This window comes from Cygnus olor, chromosome 4 (genome assembly GCF_009769625.2).
Source record: "Cygnus olor isolate bCygOlo1 chromosome 4, bCygOlo1.pri.v2, whole genome shotgun sequence".
Taxonomy (NCBI): domain Eukaryota; kingdom Metazoa; phylum Chordata; class Aves; order Anseriformes; family Anatidae; genus Cygnus; species Cygnus olor.
Window position 1 is genome coordinate 36,048,150 of NC_049172.1, and position 16,011 is coordinate 36,064,160.

The following is a 16,011-nucleotide window of genomic DNA, read 5'->3' on the forward strand; positions in this document are numbered from 1 at the left end:
AAGGGTGGGCAAGCAAAGGCAGAGAAAGGGTATGACTTTTGGTCTCCTGCTGCACAAGCTCGATTAATGTTTCACTGTAGGCACTGACTTATCATTCTCAAATGACATTTTTTTCTGTCAACTTCCAGGTCTCTTGGAATTCAGAAGGATGAAAAGATGAAATCCTCGTAATTGGGTTGGATTTAAAAACGGAAGGCAAGGTAATTCAACCTGTGTTCGCCAGCCCTCCACCACAAGCTGCAGTAATGGAGTTGGCTCCAGTGAAATGTGAACAACAACATGCTTATTCCTTTAATGCCCTCTCTAACGACATCAAACAAGAAAAAAAATTGTGAGTATAAGCAGCTTTATGCAGTTTGATTAAGGTCTCAAAATTTCCTGACAATAAGTGAAATTAGGCATGAATTGTGAAAGACCTATTAAATACTGATTTAAAGGCCATGTGAAAGGCTTTACTAAGAGGCAGTGCCACTATCTGAGATTTGAGCACTGAAAATGATCAGGTGCATTTTTTTGTCAGCTAATTTTTACTCGTTTGGAGGTTAGTCCTCTTTTCCAAAACCTACATTTTTCCCCTATTTTTACTTATAGACACTTAAAGAAAAAGTGCAGTACTGTTCAGCAACCACTTTTGACATGTATTCTGCATGTAGATATTAAAAAAAAAAAAAAAAAAGTAATTTTATAGCTTGCTGACTCTCTTTTTACTTGTTTGTTCTGCCAAGTCAACTCTAAGGTTTTTTCAAATGCTGGCATGTTCTTAAAATGGAATTTATGTTATAATCAGACTTAAGGTGTTTAGGACACCAGAGTGACTCATTTATTTAGAAAGTAATTCCACCAGTAATCCAGCATTTCTCCAGATTTTTCTTTTGCTGAGATACAAAATGGCTATTAAAATGAAGAATGAGAGGGCTTGGAACAGGCCAAGGATGATGACTTATTCCTGAAAAAAGTGGTTGAGAGGTTGATAGCCTATGCTGTTATTTCAACTATTGAGACATTCAGGAGGAAAAAATCTACTTATTGTGTCAAAAGTGAAGACAAAGAACTAGTCATTTTTTAAAACATCTTCATTTTGCAGTTTGTAATTACTGTTAATTTTATAGAAACTATTTCTAGAATTAAAAGTGTATTTTTAGGAACATCTAAGTCCATTTATGAATTTTCAGTCTGTGGTTATTGTAGGCTATTTAGTTAGTTAGTTGGTTATTTCTGTCAAAACAAAGTTTTCCTAAACCTAATAGCATGTATGCCTGCTGCTTGTCCAGGTAGCTTGTTAGATCTTAATGTGCATGCCAGCAAAGCAGGAAGATGAAACAAGATCAGGGATTAATGGCAGCTGTTTAGCTGGTCCGCTCAGCACTGCCACTTGCTCCTTCTGAGCCAGAATGTTTGGTCATCGCAGATAGCAGCCTGAGAATACTCACTCATTACAACACAGCCTGATATTGTGGTATGCAAGAGTAAAAACCAACCACCTCCACCACCACCAAAAAACATTTAAACCTGTACATCTGTGTAAATACAGGGAAAGGTGCTATCTGGGGCAGGGGACAGCGTTATGTTTTGCTTTGTTTTTTAGTTTCTTGGAAAGTACGTCTCTGAAAAAATGACTGCTTGAGCCGTAGTGTGAGGTTCATTTTGTTCCAGGTAAAGACACAAAGACAAACTGCCAACAAACTCTGTTTTCTGACCCACCATCTTTCCCTTGCCCAAGAATTTGTGAAGATTTTTGTACAATGGGAGGAGAGCTGCTCATTTGTGACTTTGCTGCACCTTAATGCTTTAGCTAAAGTTACAAATGAATTTAAGTTTTCTGTTCCCTCTCATCTCCCTTTGTAAGTTTTCCAACTTTTGGAACTATTTCCTTTTCATCCTTATATATATGTACTTTTTCTGAGCTGATGGTTTTTGTTCTTTCTTCCTTCTGTACTTCTCAAACTTCTCATTCCGTTTATTTCCTTCACTGTTTATTTATCTGAACTGTTTTCTCCCTTTCTGATCCCTTTCAGTAAATCTTAGTTATCTGCAAGTCAAAATCAAGTGCAAATATGCATGCATCCACAGAGCAGCTGTTGTAAAGAGACATAATTTCACTTGATGGAATTGATAGAAACCCTGCCAACCACCCAAGCTAAAACAAGGTCTGAGATGGTGGTCAGATGTACTTTTCACCAGAGCAAAAAGAAAGAAAGTGTTCTGCCATTTGGCTTATTAATGTACTATTCTTTACTAATTTAAAACTGCTGAATATATTTTTGGTCCCTCTGTGAGGGCTACACCAACAAAATTGATGTTTCATAGCATGCAGGCCCCATGTGCCAAGCACATGACCAGCTTTTACCTCCCTGTATTCATCTAGTCTTTTCCCCCAAATCTAATAATACTTGGCATGACATCAATACTAGCATAGGGTTAATAAAACCAAGGATAGTATTTTTAGGAAAGCACTGAACATGGAATGTTCTCTTTTATGAAAGTCAGGAGATTTTTATGACGTTCCTTCTGACAGGAGGAAAACAGTGCTGGCTTTGTTAGATTGATGAAGCTGATTGTATGAGACGTCCCTTGAAGGCTTCCCTCTTCAGGAAGGAAAAGGTTGGTGGGCTGTGTAGTGAAAGAGTTATGGGCCTTATTAATTATAATACCTTGATGGAGTACCTCTGTTTATTACAGCTGTAGAGCTGGCAACCATCTGATTTGAATGCTTCATACTGGCCAGTTTGCAAGATATGTTTTGTTGCCATTTTCAGTGTTCTCTGTTTCTCTGAAAAATGCAAATATAAAATATTTAACACAAATGTATAAATTTTCTGGCAGTTGACCCTGCAAATATATTCTTCCTAAAAATTGCAAAACTGGGAGGCCAAAAAATTTTATGCATTTTGATGCATGTGCAAATAATCTAACGAGTTTGTGTTTAAATAAGAAAATACAGAGATTTAAGTATATATTTGTAACATAGTTTACAGAATAAAAATCTCCTGTTATTTTTAAAGTAGAAGTCGTACTAAATCCTCAACATAGATTCCTTAGATTACACTTTATTATTTATTAAAAACTATGGAAAATACATTACTTAAATCTAACTGCTTCCTACTCTGGCCTTGCCTTAATTCTGATATAAGGAAGGGGTGAAGAAGTTGTAATGGTAAACAAGTGTTGAGCCTCGGTATTGTGCATAGTATCAGTTTCTGAGCTCTTCTTCTGAGGATTCATGGCAGCTGCTCTGTATCATCAGCTCCAGCAGTCAGTCATCAGGTTCTGTGATACACGCCGTGCCGAGATTGCTAATGCTATAGTTGAACATCTGCAATATGTGTTTGTTTCCCTACAGTATGCAGGGGTTTTGTGTGTGTGTGTGTGCTGCACATTAACGATAATGGTGTAGGGGGCTTTTTACTTTGTTGTTAGGTTTTGTGTTTTTTTTTTTTTTCAACAATGTTATGTCATGGCTCAATAGTCTGGAGATGGTTATATTGCAGACTGGCCCTCTCAAAAACCTGCCTGTCCTGACAGACATTTCCAGGAGAAAATAAGTAGAGAATATCTGAGGAATGATGAACGTCTTTGCCAAACAACCACATACCATAGTGTGTTTACCTACGCATTTAAGTGTGCTTCATGTGTGTGGAAGAGGAAGCTGTATGTTTTGTATGTACATGGGAGGGCTTTCCAGTGCAAACTCTGACCTCAGAGATGTCAGTGCTTGTGACTGGAAACAAGTGTATGGGTGGTCCCATTACGTGTGGGTTTTAGCTCTGTAAAGGGCCATACGGCAGTTTGTCAGTAACTTCACGCTTGAGCTTTTGACTGCAGTTGTAGACTGATAGGAAATTTGCTGGTTGATCATTAATTTATTCTTGAATTTAAGTTTTTTTGTGTGTGTGTTGTTTTTTAATCTAGCCTGAAGTCAGAGTTTCCCTTTGTTTCCAGTCGTTTGTTTCTAAGCTGATGAATCTTTGTTAATTTGGAGCACCACATTAACCACTGTGTTTGGTCTTATTTTAAACTACAAAAAAAATAAATACGGAGTCTGTCAAGAGATAAAGGCTCAGTAAAGATATCGAGCAGAAATATAATGATCGCACTGAAAAGCATATTCTGTTGGCAGCAAAAATGTCATCCACTGGGATGTTTCTGAAGATAAGTAGAATATTTTCTGTAATGAAGTAGTCTCCAAGAAACACGTGAATGATGCTTTCACTAGTCTTTTTCTAGCCTATATATAGTAATATAGTATCAGTTAAATCATTTTTTTTTAATATATATATATATTTCAGCTGGTAAATAAGTTTAAACTTCAGCTTACAGCTAAGGTGATTTCAGAAATCTATTTTTTGTCAATGGTGTTTTCACAACACTGCTGAATGCCTTGTACTTTTTCATCAAAGGCACGATTATTTACTAATTGTAACTGCTTAAAACATCTTAAAACTGACTCCAGGCTGACAGGTGTTACACAGCCATAACCTCTCTATTTTTTACTGAAATTACATGCAACGAATAATCTAGAATAGCTTCCAGTTAGCAGGAGGATCCTATGCTGGACTTTGCCCTACACATTTGAAAGGCCTGAGGCAACTCCTGTAGAGATGTTAGTCTAAGAATTTGCGATGTTGAAGCAAATCAGAATTGTGGGGTGATTTTGATTACATGCCAGCTGGGCACTAGTAGAGAATGAAATCCTTTAATCCAACATTTCCGGTGCTTGTTACATTGAGTGCTTGAATTGGTTGGTTGATCTTGATTGTGACCCTTCTGTAACAAAAGTGCATAATTATAGACTGGAAGATTAATGTTAACTAACATTAATTTTAACAACAACAAAAAAAGATGCTGAATTTGGCTTGTGCTCATGTTTGATGTTGATAGGCACATGCTATCATTGTTAAAGAGAGTCAGTAATGTAAGACTGCAACATCACCTACGAAAGGCCTCCCAGAGAGTTATTTTCCCAGCTTAATCCTGCTCCTGACAGAAGTAATCTTTGAAAAAGTAATCTCTGAGAGCTAATAGGTAGCTCAGTTAGGGAGCTGGTGTGCTAAGGCCGAGGCTGTGACCCCTGAGCTAGCCCCCATCATGTGGAAGATGTGTGCCAGTTGCCTATGGAAGTTCTGGGAGAATTGAGGCATTGTGGTTCATGTGATGCACCTCTTGCTCTCGTATCCACAGGTGAAAAAGGAGATTGGTTTTGTCCTGAGGTAAATATAAATGTATTTAAGCTATGATCTAAGGGAATTTTAGTTGCATTTTGCTAACTGTAAGTAAGTAATATTCAGGACACTTTTTCTTTTACACAGGGGGGGATGTGTTAAAGAGTCAGCCATTTTGACTGAACTGGGCTTGGATTTTGCTGGAGAGGGAGTACTCCGTCGTGGATGAGAACTAGAAATTTCTGGAAGTGACCATAAGATGCAGAGGATATCTGGGAGAAACCTCTTTTATCAGTAAGTAAATTTTTAATGTTTGAAATTTCTTGCAACAGAAAAGGCAGCTGCTAAGGAGCTGTTCCACAGTTGCTTGTTCCTCTGTTTATATAATAAATGCAAAATAATGAGAATAACAATGGTATAGATATTTATTGCTCAGATGTGTCTCTGTGTTTCATTTTCCAATGCTGCCACCCAGAAATCTAAGTGAGTATATATCAGTAGAAATAAGAACAAATCAGTAAATAAGCTTCTGCTGTTTATCCAGTGCTCTTCCTGCTATTTATCCAGTGCTTTTTTCCTGAAGTCAGTTGTGAAACAACAGAAATCAGGATGCTCTGTCTCCTGATCTGTGCTCATTCAGTCCTGGAAAATGACATATTGTTTTATTTTGGCAGGAAGATACATTTCATATTAACTTTAGTTGATAAATAAGTTATTTGTCCTAGATATCTTGAAGTAGCTGGTCTCTGCTTGCAGAATCAACTTGTGAAGTGAGTTACAACTCCACATTTTACAAGGGCAGTGTTATGCTGGCCTTTGAGTGACAAGAAAATCCGAAAGCTGCTAGATATTCTCAAAGGGTTGTCTGCTAAGAGACATGTCAGGTGTGAAGCACAAAAGTTATGAGTGTGCTGTCATGGGATAGCAGAGTACCCACTTGTGACAGCTCTGCAAAGTAAAATAGAAATCAGAGGAATCTTCTTTGCATCAAGGAATTTGAGAAGCACTGAGCAGAAAGGTTTTTTTCTCCCTGATTTAAAAACAAGTTAACAAAAAAAAAAAGGTTTAAGGTTTTAAGTGTTTTATAATTTAAACCCACACTTCACAATATTTGCTTTGCTCAACACAAATATATCAGGATATTATCTGCATATTAAATCAGACATTTAAAGCCTAAGTGGTTTTATACTAGAGAAACTGCAAGTTCTATTTTAGGAATGATTTCATACTCCACTGCCTTGAGAAGCTCTTCACAAGCCATCAGATTCTCCCCCAATCATGTAGGCCATTGACTTGAGAGGGATTAATTATTCTCACTTGAGGAGGTAAATAAAGTGTGTCATAATTGCTGCTGTTGAACCTCAATAAAAAAAAAATGCTCGTATATGTGAACTAATGCTGGATTGAAACCCAAAGGTGGTAATGGATTTCAAAACCCCATGGTGAGTTACAGATCTTTTCTTCTTTACATCCACAGTTGGATTCTGCCAGTATGTGTGCACCTTTGATTAAAACAAACAAGAAGCCTAGCTATAAAGCTATGCAGGCATAAAATTTTGTAAAACCACTTTGCATTAAAAAAAATCTTTTACTGAGTCCTTTCCATGACGTTTTTTCAAGTATTGTACAGCTTCACTTAAAAAAAAATAATTTAAAATAATCATAACATTGAGTGTTTTTACTGCATTAAGTAACAAAAGCCGAATGAAACCTTGCATCAGTTGTACCATCCTGCATGCAAGTTCACAATAAAGCATGTTCCAGTTTCTGAGTATTATGTTTTTGCTCTACAAAACCTTCATGCTTTAACATTATTTTATGAACTCATGCTACAACAAAAGCCTTCTGATCTGAATAGCAAGAAAAGCCTACTTTGAGTTAAATCATCATCTGCTGCTTTGAACTAAATGGATTCATCTCTGGCTCTAGAATCTTTGTGACACAAACCTCTCTGATTTTTGTTAAGGTGAGAACATGCAGTCTTGTAAACCTGGACAGTGAAAAGATTCTGCTTGGATAATATCCCAGCAGAGATGATAGAAATCTGACAAGTTACTGCATTTCAGAGTTAAATGAGGAAGAAAAAGTGGGGGTGGGAGAGAAAAAGCAAATTTGCGTAGCATAGTGGACACAGTAAACCCTGAGAACATTATTCTGTCTCATTGAGCTGCAATTCCATGTCAAATGTCCAGTTATTTGCTAATCTAGCTAAGAGAGCATCCAAGCGAGATGTGAACAGATGAGACGAGTCTTTAGGGTTTATTTAGTGCATAGGTAACAGTGACGAAAGAACTTCACAAACTTTTAAGTGTGTATGAGCACAGCACAGATACAGAGCAGTAACAGAAACTTTCAGCACAAAGTAGTAAATATAATGGTGTGATGTTTGTTTTTAAATGTACACGACTAAGTTACACTTTCAATGAAGCCTTGAACACCCTAAGTGACATGAATAATTGTCTTAAAAGGCTGTTACAGCTTTTCTGAAGGCATAACTGGAAAACTCAATCCACATATTTTTATACAAATGGGAAAATTGGCTCTGTTGAATAGTTCTCTTGAGTTATATTTGATAAATATCCTCGTGTTAACTTTTTTGATGTTTGTATAGTTTTCAAGTGCTTAGCAGGTGAAGTCAATGGAATTATTAATGTAAATACAATTCCTTATGCACACGTTAGCAGGAACCTACCCTAATTTATTTATTTTTAATGAGCTATACAACAGTGTTAGTGAAAAGTGTTGTGTAACTGTCTTTTTATTTTTTTAAGGTCACTAACTACCAAATGAGCATTTAAAAATTGTTTGTTGTCGTTGTTTTAAGTTTTTTAAAATATGTGGAGAGTAATTCCTCTGAATTTTTACTCAGGTATTGGAACCAAAGATGGTACAGCAGTTAAGGTAAAGACTTCAAGGGGAAACGTCAGAAACAGGTCCAGTTCAATCCAGGACAGGTTTCTGCTACCTGGCGAGTGAGGGTACTTGTAGACAATGAATATGAAGCATCTGAAACATTCCAGATTGTTTTGTCTGACCCAGTTATGGCTGCCTTTGAGATTCCAGCATTAGTAATAGTTGAAATTGTGGATCCTGGTGATGGTATATATCACTTCTTGTTCCCTGAAAATTTGTGATTAGGTGCAGTACTGATCATTTGCAAGCCCCGTAAGTACCTCATCTGTCTTTGTTCTGTTGTTCCATCCTGTCTTAAAGCTTCAGCTAGCTGAACAAGGAATTTGTATTCTTTATTGAAGTACTTCTCTGGCTACCTTCTTACTCTGTATGTAATGTCATGCAGGTGTTCAGCCTGTATCCCCCCTTTTCTCATCTTGTTTTTCTTCTTAGTATCTACAGCATATATTCCTCAACTGGAATACAGAGTAGAGGAAGATGTAGGTGGACTGCTAATTCCTCTTAGAAGATCTGGTGATGTCAGTCAAAAATTGATGGTCATTTGTTCTGCACTCCAAGGTATGTTATCTAGCTGGGAAACATCCACCCGTTAGCAGGTATTTCCAGTAACTTCAGTGGTTGGAACAAATGATTTTTGCAGGCAACTCGCATGTTGTTTTAATTTGTCTAGTTCGCTGCTTAAAGAATATTTTAAAGACTGAAATGTAAGTGCATGCGTGCACACACATGCATGCATGTATGTGTATTTTTGGAAGAGACACCATTTTATTGCCTGCAGCTTTTTCTTGCAGAAGAGAAAGTGCCTGTCCCTGCAGTGATTGTTTAGAGGAGGAAAAAAGACTGTTAAGAGGATACGAACATTATGTATGCTTCATGGGCAAGGATAATGGGAAATCATCCTTAGTTCTGTGACTTACTTAAACTTCTGGTTGAAAAAAAAACCTTCTGATGTCTTTTGTTTCTATTTTACCTTTACCTATAAGAGTCAGCCAGAGTGGCCGGCAGGAATCCTCAGAGAGTCAGGGATTCTGTCATTTGTTCATTCATCAGTGACTTACAAGGGCTCAGCAACATTTTCCCCTTCTTTGTTGTATATTGAGGCACAGAAAATCTTACCAAGTTAGCTAAAGCTTTTTGTCCTTATAGCCCTTTTGACCTAGGTTTATATTGTGTATTAGCCTTACATTACAAGTATTTCAAACAAATGCAGCATAAGTAAGATGGAGTAATTTATTTATTTATTTATTCCTTGTAGGAATTGCACAATGAGGTAAAAGTGAAGTTCAAATTCACATTTGTTATTGCAGGATGAGCTCATCCTAAAGTCCCAGAGACTTTCCTATGCATTCTGGTCGATGAAAGGATGGCGCGTAGAAATGAAAAGAAAAAGCTGTTCTTGCATTCTTTCCTTCTTCCTGCAGAAAATTGCCTTACATTGTGACTGTTGAACTGCTGGTGGGACTGTTCTCTAAATGATTTAGATCAAAGCATATTTTTGAGAGTTTTTTTTAGTTATTTGACTCATTTCACTAACATGATTGAAGTAAAGCCCTACAGAAAAGATGAGTCAGGATAACTGGAGAGAAAAGGAAATCAGGAGCAGGACAGGTTTCATGAGGGTTCCAGATGATAGTAAGGATTCCCTAAGTTACTTTCCTACTGGAAAAAATGTAACCATAAATGAACAGGAAGAATTGCTTGTGTTTAACTTGTTATTAATGCATATTTGTTAGTCAGTTCCAGCATAAAACATTCTTTTCAATTTGTTTAATTTAAAAGGCTATTTTTCTTCTGCTTCTTTAATGTCATGACTCCCTGTAAGTCATCTAATTTCTCTCCTCATAGGTTCAGCTACTGGTACAGTACCATCTACTGTCTTGTCTTTTTCTGACTACATCTCACGTCCTGAAGGTCATTCCAGTGTTAATTTTAATAAGAATGAGACAGAGAAAAGCTGTCACATTATCATTATTGATGACTCCCTTTATGAGGAAGATGAGACCTTCAATATTTCTCTGAGCATGCCACTAGGAGGCCAAGTTGGCACTGAATTCCCGAGCACTAAAGTAATAATGTTGGCTGACGTAGATGATGGTGAGTACAAAGAAGCACATTTTTTTTGCTGGGACTTTCCTCTTTAGAACTTTTACTGATAAATATTCTCTTTGTGGTTTTGTTTTTTAGATATCTGAAACTGTGGGTCTAGGATTCACTTATTCCTTATAACAACTGATGGTACAGGCATGAACTATTTTTAAGATACAGTGTAAATATGGATCATTCATTTTGGCTTTCACTGTTTTGTTGCTGCAGTAGGGGTTGAGGATTAGATTTTATTTTCATTACAGGTACAGAATTAGCTTTGTTACTCTGAAGTAGATTTGCAAGGACTAGATTTACATTACTGCAGCACAACCTGTGATTACAGTAGTTTCCGCAGGTATAGTATTAGTTTTGTGACAATACTATAGATGAAATAATTTGGAAACCATCAGGTAAAGCTGAAAAGTAGAGTTACTATAGGCTAATTTGACATGCACATTGATTCTCAATATGTCAAGCTCTTTTAAGTGCAGTATGCTAACAGTCAAAGTATATATACAAAACTTGAATTAATTGCTAGTCTCAGCAATGGAATAAGGCAATAGAAAGCCTAACAGTGCCTCTTTCCAACTGAAAAGAGGCTGAGCACAGTTCTGATACAGGATGTGACTTAACAGTATTTGCACAGTCCTTGGTCAAACTAGTCTTAATGAAGTGTACTGTGATGCCTCTAACAACAAGAGGAGGAAAAGAAAGAAATGGAGAGACAAAGTTTTTACTTGCATTAAGCTTTACAGCAAGAAGGAAAGCCATTTAAAGTGTCATCAAAGAAAGCGGTCTGGTATGTTGTCAGATTTTCTGTTGGCGCAATTTCAGTATTTACACGGAGTGGTTCGCAAGTCATGCATAATTCAGAAAATCCATTCAGTCAGTAAAAATAATGTACGGTAAGGTGAGATAAATACAGATATTCAAATTTTACATTATTTTAATTACTGTTCCCATTCTGAAATTCAGATACCAGAGCAGAGTTGGGAATGGAAATATTTTTGTCTTGCTAGCTGTTCTGTTAAGATGTCTCATGAGAGTTTCATAAAGCTGGTGAGATCACTGGTATGTGCTGTGTGTGTGTGACGATGGAGGGGAAAGCAGTTTTCTAGTTTTACTGATTCAAGGTTGTTGTTTGGTTTTTCATGTATTTGGGTATCCCTCTGAGAAGGGCCCTATATTACTACTTTTTTAAACAAATGGTTCTGCATAATGTCCTTATACTGGAAAATAAAGCACATGATACAGTGACTTTTTTTCAGTGAAATGCATGAAAAATTTCAGTGTTAAGTCTGTACACAGACTTGTTTTTCATCTCTCAAATTACAGTTGTAGAAAAATTATCCCCATTTTACATCTGAAAGATTCGCATTTCCACCACCTCTACTAGAGTTTGATGTGATTTGTGCATAAGGAGGAAGGCACTGATCAAAATGTATGATCAAGTATGGTTTGGGAAACATATGCCCAGGGATTATTTACAATGAACAGACTTCATATAGAAAAGGGTCCTAAGATTTTGTTGTCGCTGTCATAAGCAGAGGCCTGCCACAGACTGCCTCAGGTGAAGATCCATAGCTCCTCATAGAGTCATATTATGTAAAAAACAGAAATAACTCATTATTAGGTCTCAAGAGTCTCCAGAGGTGCCAGTTTCATAAAACTTGGGGGATGAAAAGGTTTAAAGCTTAAATATGTCCGAAACTAATTTTTACACTCATTCTCATAGCACCGCAGTGACATAAATGAAGTAAAGTATTCAAGAATTAGATGGAAAAAAACCACCAAGTTAACATTCAAGACATAATAGGTATCCGTTGATCTAGGGGCTCTCCAAACGAAAACACGGAAGGTTTTGTAGCACACCCTTGATCCTAAACCAGTAAACTGAGTTGTGTATCATTTGCCTGTAACATGGGAGCATGGGAGCATGCTGTCTGTGTCTGGCTGAACAAAGGGTCCAGTTGTTCAGTAAGAAGCTTTAAAGAGAGACATGCAAAAAGCTTGTGATTTTTTACAAGCAAGCGGAAATGCATATTAGCTCTTTGCTCGTGTGTTTAAGTGACATCACAGTAAGAACAGGTTTCAGTTCCACAGGTAAAAAGAAATTAAAAAAAAAAATGGGGGGAGAGATTTGCAGGTGAAACAAGACAGAGCCTTTTATTTTTAATGAAGGAAAACTGATTTTAAATGAGTAGTTAATGGCATTTCATGACTGAGCTCTCTATTGTTCACTAAAATTTATCATTCAGGTCAGATGCCATTCTGCTTTCTTAGTTAAATCTTTGGTAATTAACATAATGATTTCTTTACTAACTGTCCTAAAAGAGAAGGAGAAGTAGTAAATACGTAAATGATCTGCTTTTCATTTTTAATTCGCAAGCTTCAAAAAGAAGGTTGGTCTGCTTCCTTTTTTTTTTATTTTATTCATTTATTTGAGTTAGGTTTTGAAACCCAAAATAAGTTACATGTTTTAAAAATATTTCCTAGGTAAAATGTGAAGGGTACTGAGGTCATCTTTGGGCTCACATAATACAGACGGATTAAATTTCAGACTTATGAAGTGCCAAGTAGCATCATCCTTGAGGGCTGAATGTGTGCTTTTAATAGCCCATGGATGATGGCTTTTTTCCTATTTTTTGAAGAGTAGGTGTATCTAAATTGGACACTAAGAACTCTGAAGACACAGAAAATGCTATTGAACATTTGACTAGTCACAGCTGTCTAAGGGAAAGTTCTCTTGAGTTGTACTATATTTACATGGAAAATGTTCATTTGGGTGATAAAAAAAAAAGAATTAGATGCTTTTTTAATCTTATTTTCACGTGCATATATTGGAAATAAAAGTATTTGCTTAGTATTTTTCACTAACAATACAATAAGATTGAGAAACTCCCTTTTGGATCATTGTAGCAAGCATTTAAGTTCTTATATAAAATACATACATATATTTTACATATGTATGTATGCATGTGTTTGTATGTTTATATATGTGTGTATATGTAGTATGTAGGAAGCAGTGGCTCGAGGCAAATATAAAATTCTCAGTCACCTAAGCAGTGCTGTCCCTGTTCAGAGGAGAATTTGGTATGAATGGTATAGATGGTATGAATTGGTATAGATGGTATAGAACGTTTGCAAAAACATTTATCTAGGTCAGGTCAGGTCCAAAATGTAAAACATGATTTCTAGAACAAGGGACTTGTATCATTGAGTTGCTTTATTTTCTACAGAAAAGCCTGTCTATTTTTCTCTGCTGTACTTGGCAGAGTGAGTTATGAGAAGCTGCCTAGCACTGCTGTAAGACTGGTTCTAAGCTCAGTAATCAACTGAGCTCCAGAAAGCTCTAGGTAGCCAAAAATTAAAACTCCTTATGGACTTCAGTGTTTTCCTCTAAGCTTCCATCACCCCAGCTGTAGGAGACAACAGTTGTACCTCCTAAAGCTTTTCGGAGTTGGATTTCCCCAAGAGATACCATAGAAATGTAGAGTATTATGTGACTGCCAAGTTGTGTAACTGTAGCGAATCTGCTAGAGAAGATGCTGGCTGTTGTGCTAAAATAATGTTGCAGTGACACTGGAGAGATTATTTACATTGTGTTAGTATAGATGAACAATAATACGCAACACAGGAAAAATGTGTCAGGTTCTATTAACACTTCTGGCAAAGATAAAGGCTGCTATTGCTTAGGTGACAGAAGTAACGGAGACCATGTATTGAATTTTGGAGACTTTATCTGTTACTTAGTAAAAGCAGCAGGTATGACCTGACTCCAGTGTGCGCTTCTTCATTCTTCTTGATTAGTATTCAGAAGGGCTGCTAAATTGGTGCTCCTTGAGACAGACTTGTGAAGTTTGATCTCTTATGCCAAACAACAGTCTGCCTAAACCCAATTTAATACTGACCTTTTCCATGACCTGTATTGAATAACTTTTTGCATTTCCTATGAATAACTGAAGTCAGTTTGTCACACTGAAGGAAAAAAAAAACAGCTTGTAACCCTTTAATCTGCCCCATCTGTGTCAAATGTATGCTTTGACAACAATTTAAAATCATAAATGTCTGAACTCTGAAAGCTGAAATCCTGCCTTTATCTTTTGGAGAGGGAGGAATGTGTATATATATTTCCTTTAATAGTAAATAATAATAAAAATCTACATTGTTCTACATAACAGAAATATAATGGAAGAACTGCCTCATCTTATATCTGTGCTAGACTACATAGACAAAGTTTTTGAAATGGCTGTTTTACTTCAAATGGTAAGCTAAACAGCCGGCTGTGGAAGATCTTTGTCAGTTGCAGATAAGATGAAAAACATATATAACACTTCATTTATTTAATTTAGTGAGTGTTTTGTTTGTTTTTTAAAGGATATAAAAAGCTTACATTATGTGGTAAGCAGGTGCATAATAATATTTCTGTAGGTGGGCAGTAGATATCATTGGGATTTGCGGTGGAAATTGGTAACATTTATTTTTCTTGTAGCCATTAATGGATTAAAAGTCAGACTGCAGAGTTTGAGCAGTACGTGTAAATGTGCACAAGAACAGGCAAAAAGAGGCTCCTTTAAAAATATATTCATTTCTGCCTGTATGTAGAACCTACTTAGTACTTCGATAACACTGAGTATCGAGCTGGTTATGTGCGTATTCATGTCTGGAGGACTGGAACAGATCTGTCCGAAGCAGCTTCTGTCACTGTGTGCTCCAGAAAAACAGAACCAATATCAGCAGAGGGTGAGTTTCTCATAAAAATGTTGCTCAGTTTTTTTTTTTTTTTTTTTTTTTTAAGAGTATGTGAGCAAAAAAATGGGGTATCTGGTATTCACTCTTATTTATCTCCAGTGTACCTATAGGGTGGAAAAGTTAAGTAAATGATATTGGATGTGGATTTATCAGGTGGAAAACACCAGGTGTGTGGGACAAGGGCAGTTCAGCTAAGTTCACTGACTTGCTGATGGAGACTGCAGGATGGCTGTGGGTAAAACATTCATTAATTTACTTGCACCTTAACTGATGGCAGGGACTAGGAGAAACAGACGTGAGAGTATTTTCTTTAGAGCACTTTGTTACCCTGCAATAAAACTGAATTTAAATCCCCAGTTGCCCTGCAGCGATTCTATCAGTACATTAGCCGAGGAACCTTTGTTTATCTATGAGAACTGATGTATGTGAGATTCTAGGGTCTCTCAGTTACTGTGGAGAGGACTTCTGGGAAGGCACCACCAGTGTGACGTTCCAAGAATTTTCCAACGTTGATCCAAAATACCCAAGATCTGGTGACTGTCTGTAAAACCTTTTCGTTTCTCAGTCCCAATGAAAAGATGTTTTCCTTATCAGCCTTTGGGAATATTTCGGCTGCCTGCTGTTTTGCAGTGCTGCTTAAATATGTTGATCAACTTGCTTGCTGCTAAATTAAATTTAAGGAGCAGTTATAGCTGCTGGATGTCAAGGAAATCAGTTGCATTGATGAGAGTTTCTCCGTTCAGCCCTGAAAATTGATGACATGCTGGCAAGAGACAGATAAGTCTTCAGAGATACTCACGTTAATCAAGCTGAAGGCAAAATTTTCTTTTTGAGTATGTATGTGATAGATGATCAGATTTGCTGCCAAAATAACAAAGAATTGTAGTAACTAGTACTGCAGCATGTATCATTGAAGTTAATTAACGAGTGGGTATATGGAAATGGAATTTAACTACAGTTACTGAAGAACAGAGAAGTGGTTAACAAAATAGACATGGTAAATGATTCACTTGCTATTCAGGTGAAGAAATTAGATTGGTCCTATGGGATTTTCTTTGTTGTGTGTAAGGTAGTGAAGTAATGTTGCATTTCTAACTGTATA

General features: G+C 36.7%; 1 long non-coding RNA gene across 2 annotated transcripts in view; it reads left to right on the forward strand.

Moving 5' to 3' along the window:
• Positions 1 to 16,011, forward strand: part of LOC121069000 — a 21,857-nt gene continuing 5,846 nt past the window's right edge. The window contains exons 1-7 of one of the 2 annotated variants that reach the window (XR_005819188.1): positions 1 to 331; positions 2,516 to 2,601; positions 5,307 to 5,453; positions 8,505 to 8,630; positions 9,918 to 10,166; positions 14,339 to 14,423; positions 14,763 to 14,900. This is a non-coding gene — a long non-coding RNA (uncharacterized LOC121069000). Of the gene's footprint in view, positions 332 to 2,515; positions 2,602 to 3,206; positions 3,265 to 5,306; positions 5,454 to 8,504; positions 8,631 to 9,917; positions 10,167 to 14,338; positions 14,424 to 14,762; positions 14,901 to 16,011 lie in introns of those variants that run through there. The other variant, XR_005819189.1, reaches the window with a different exon arrangement.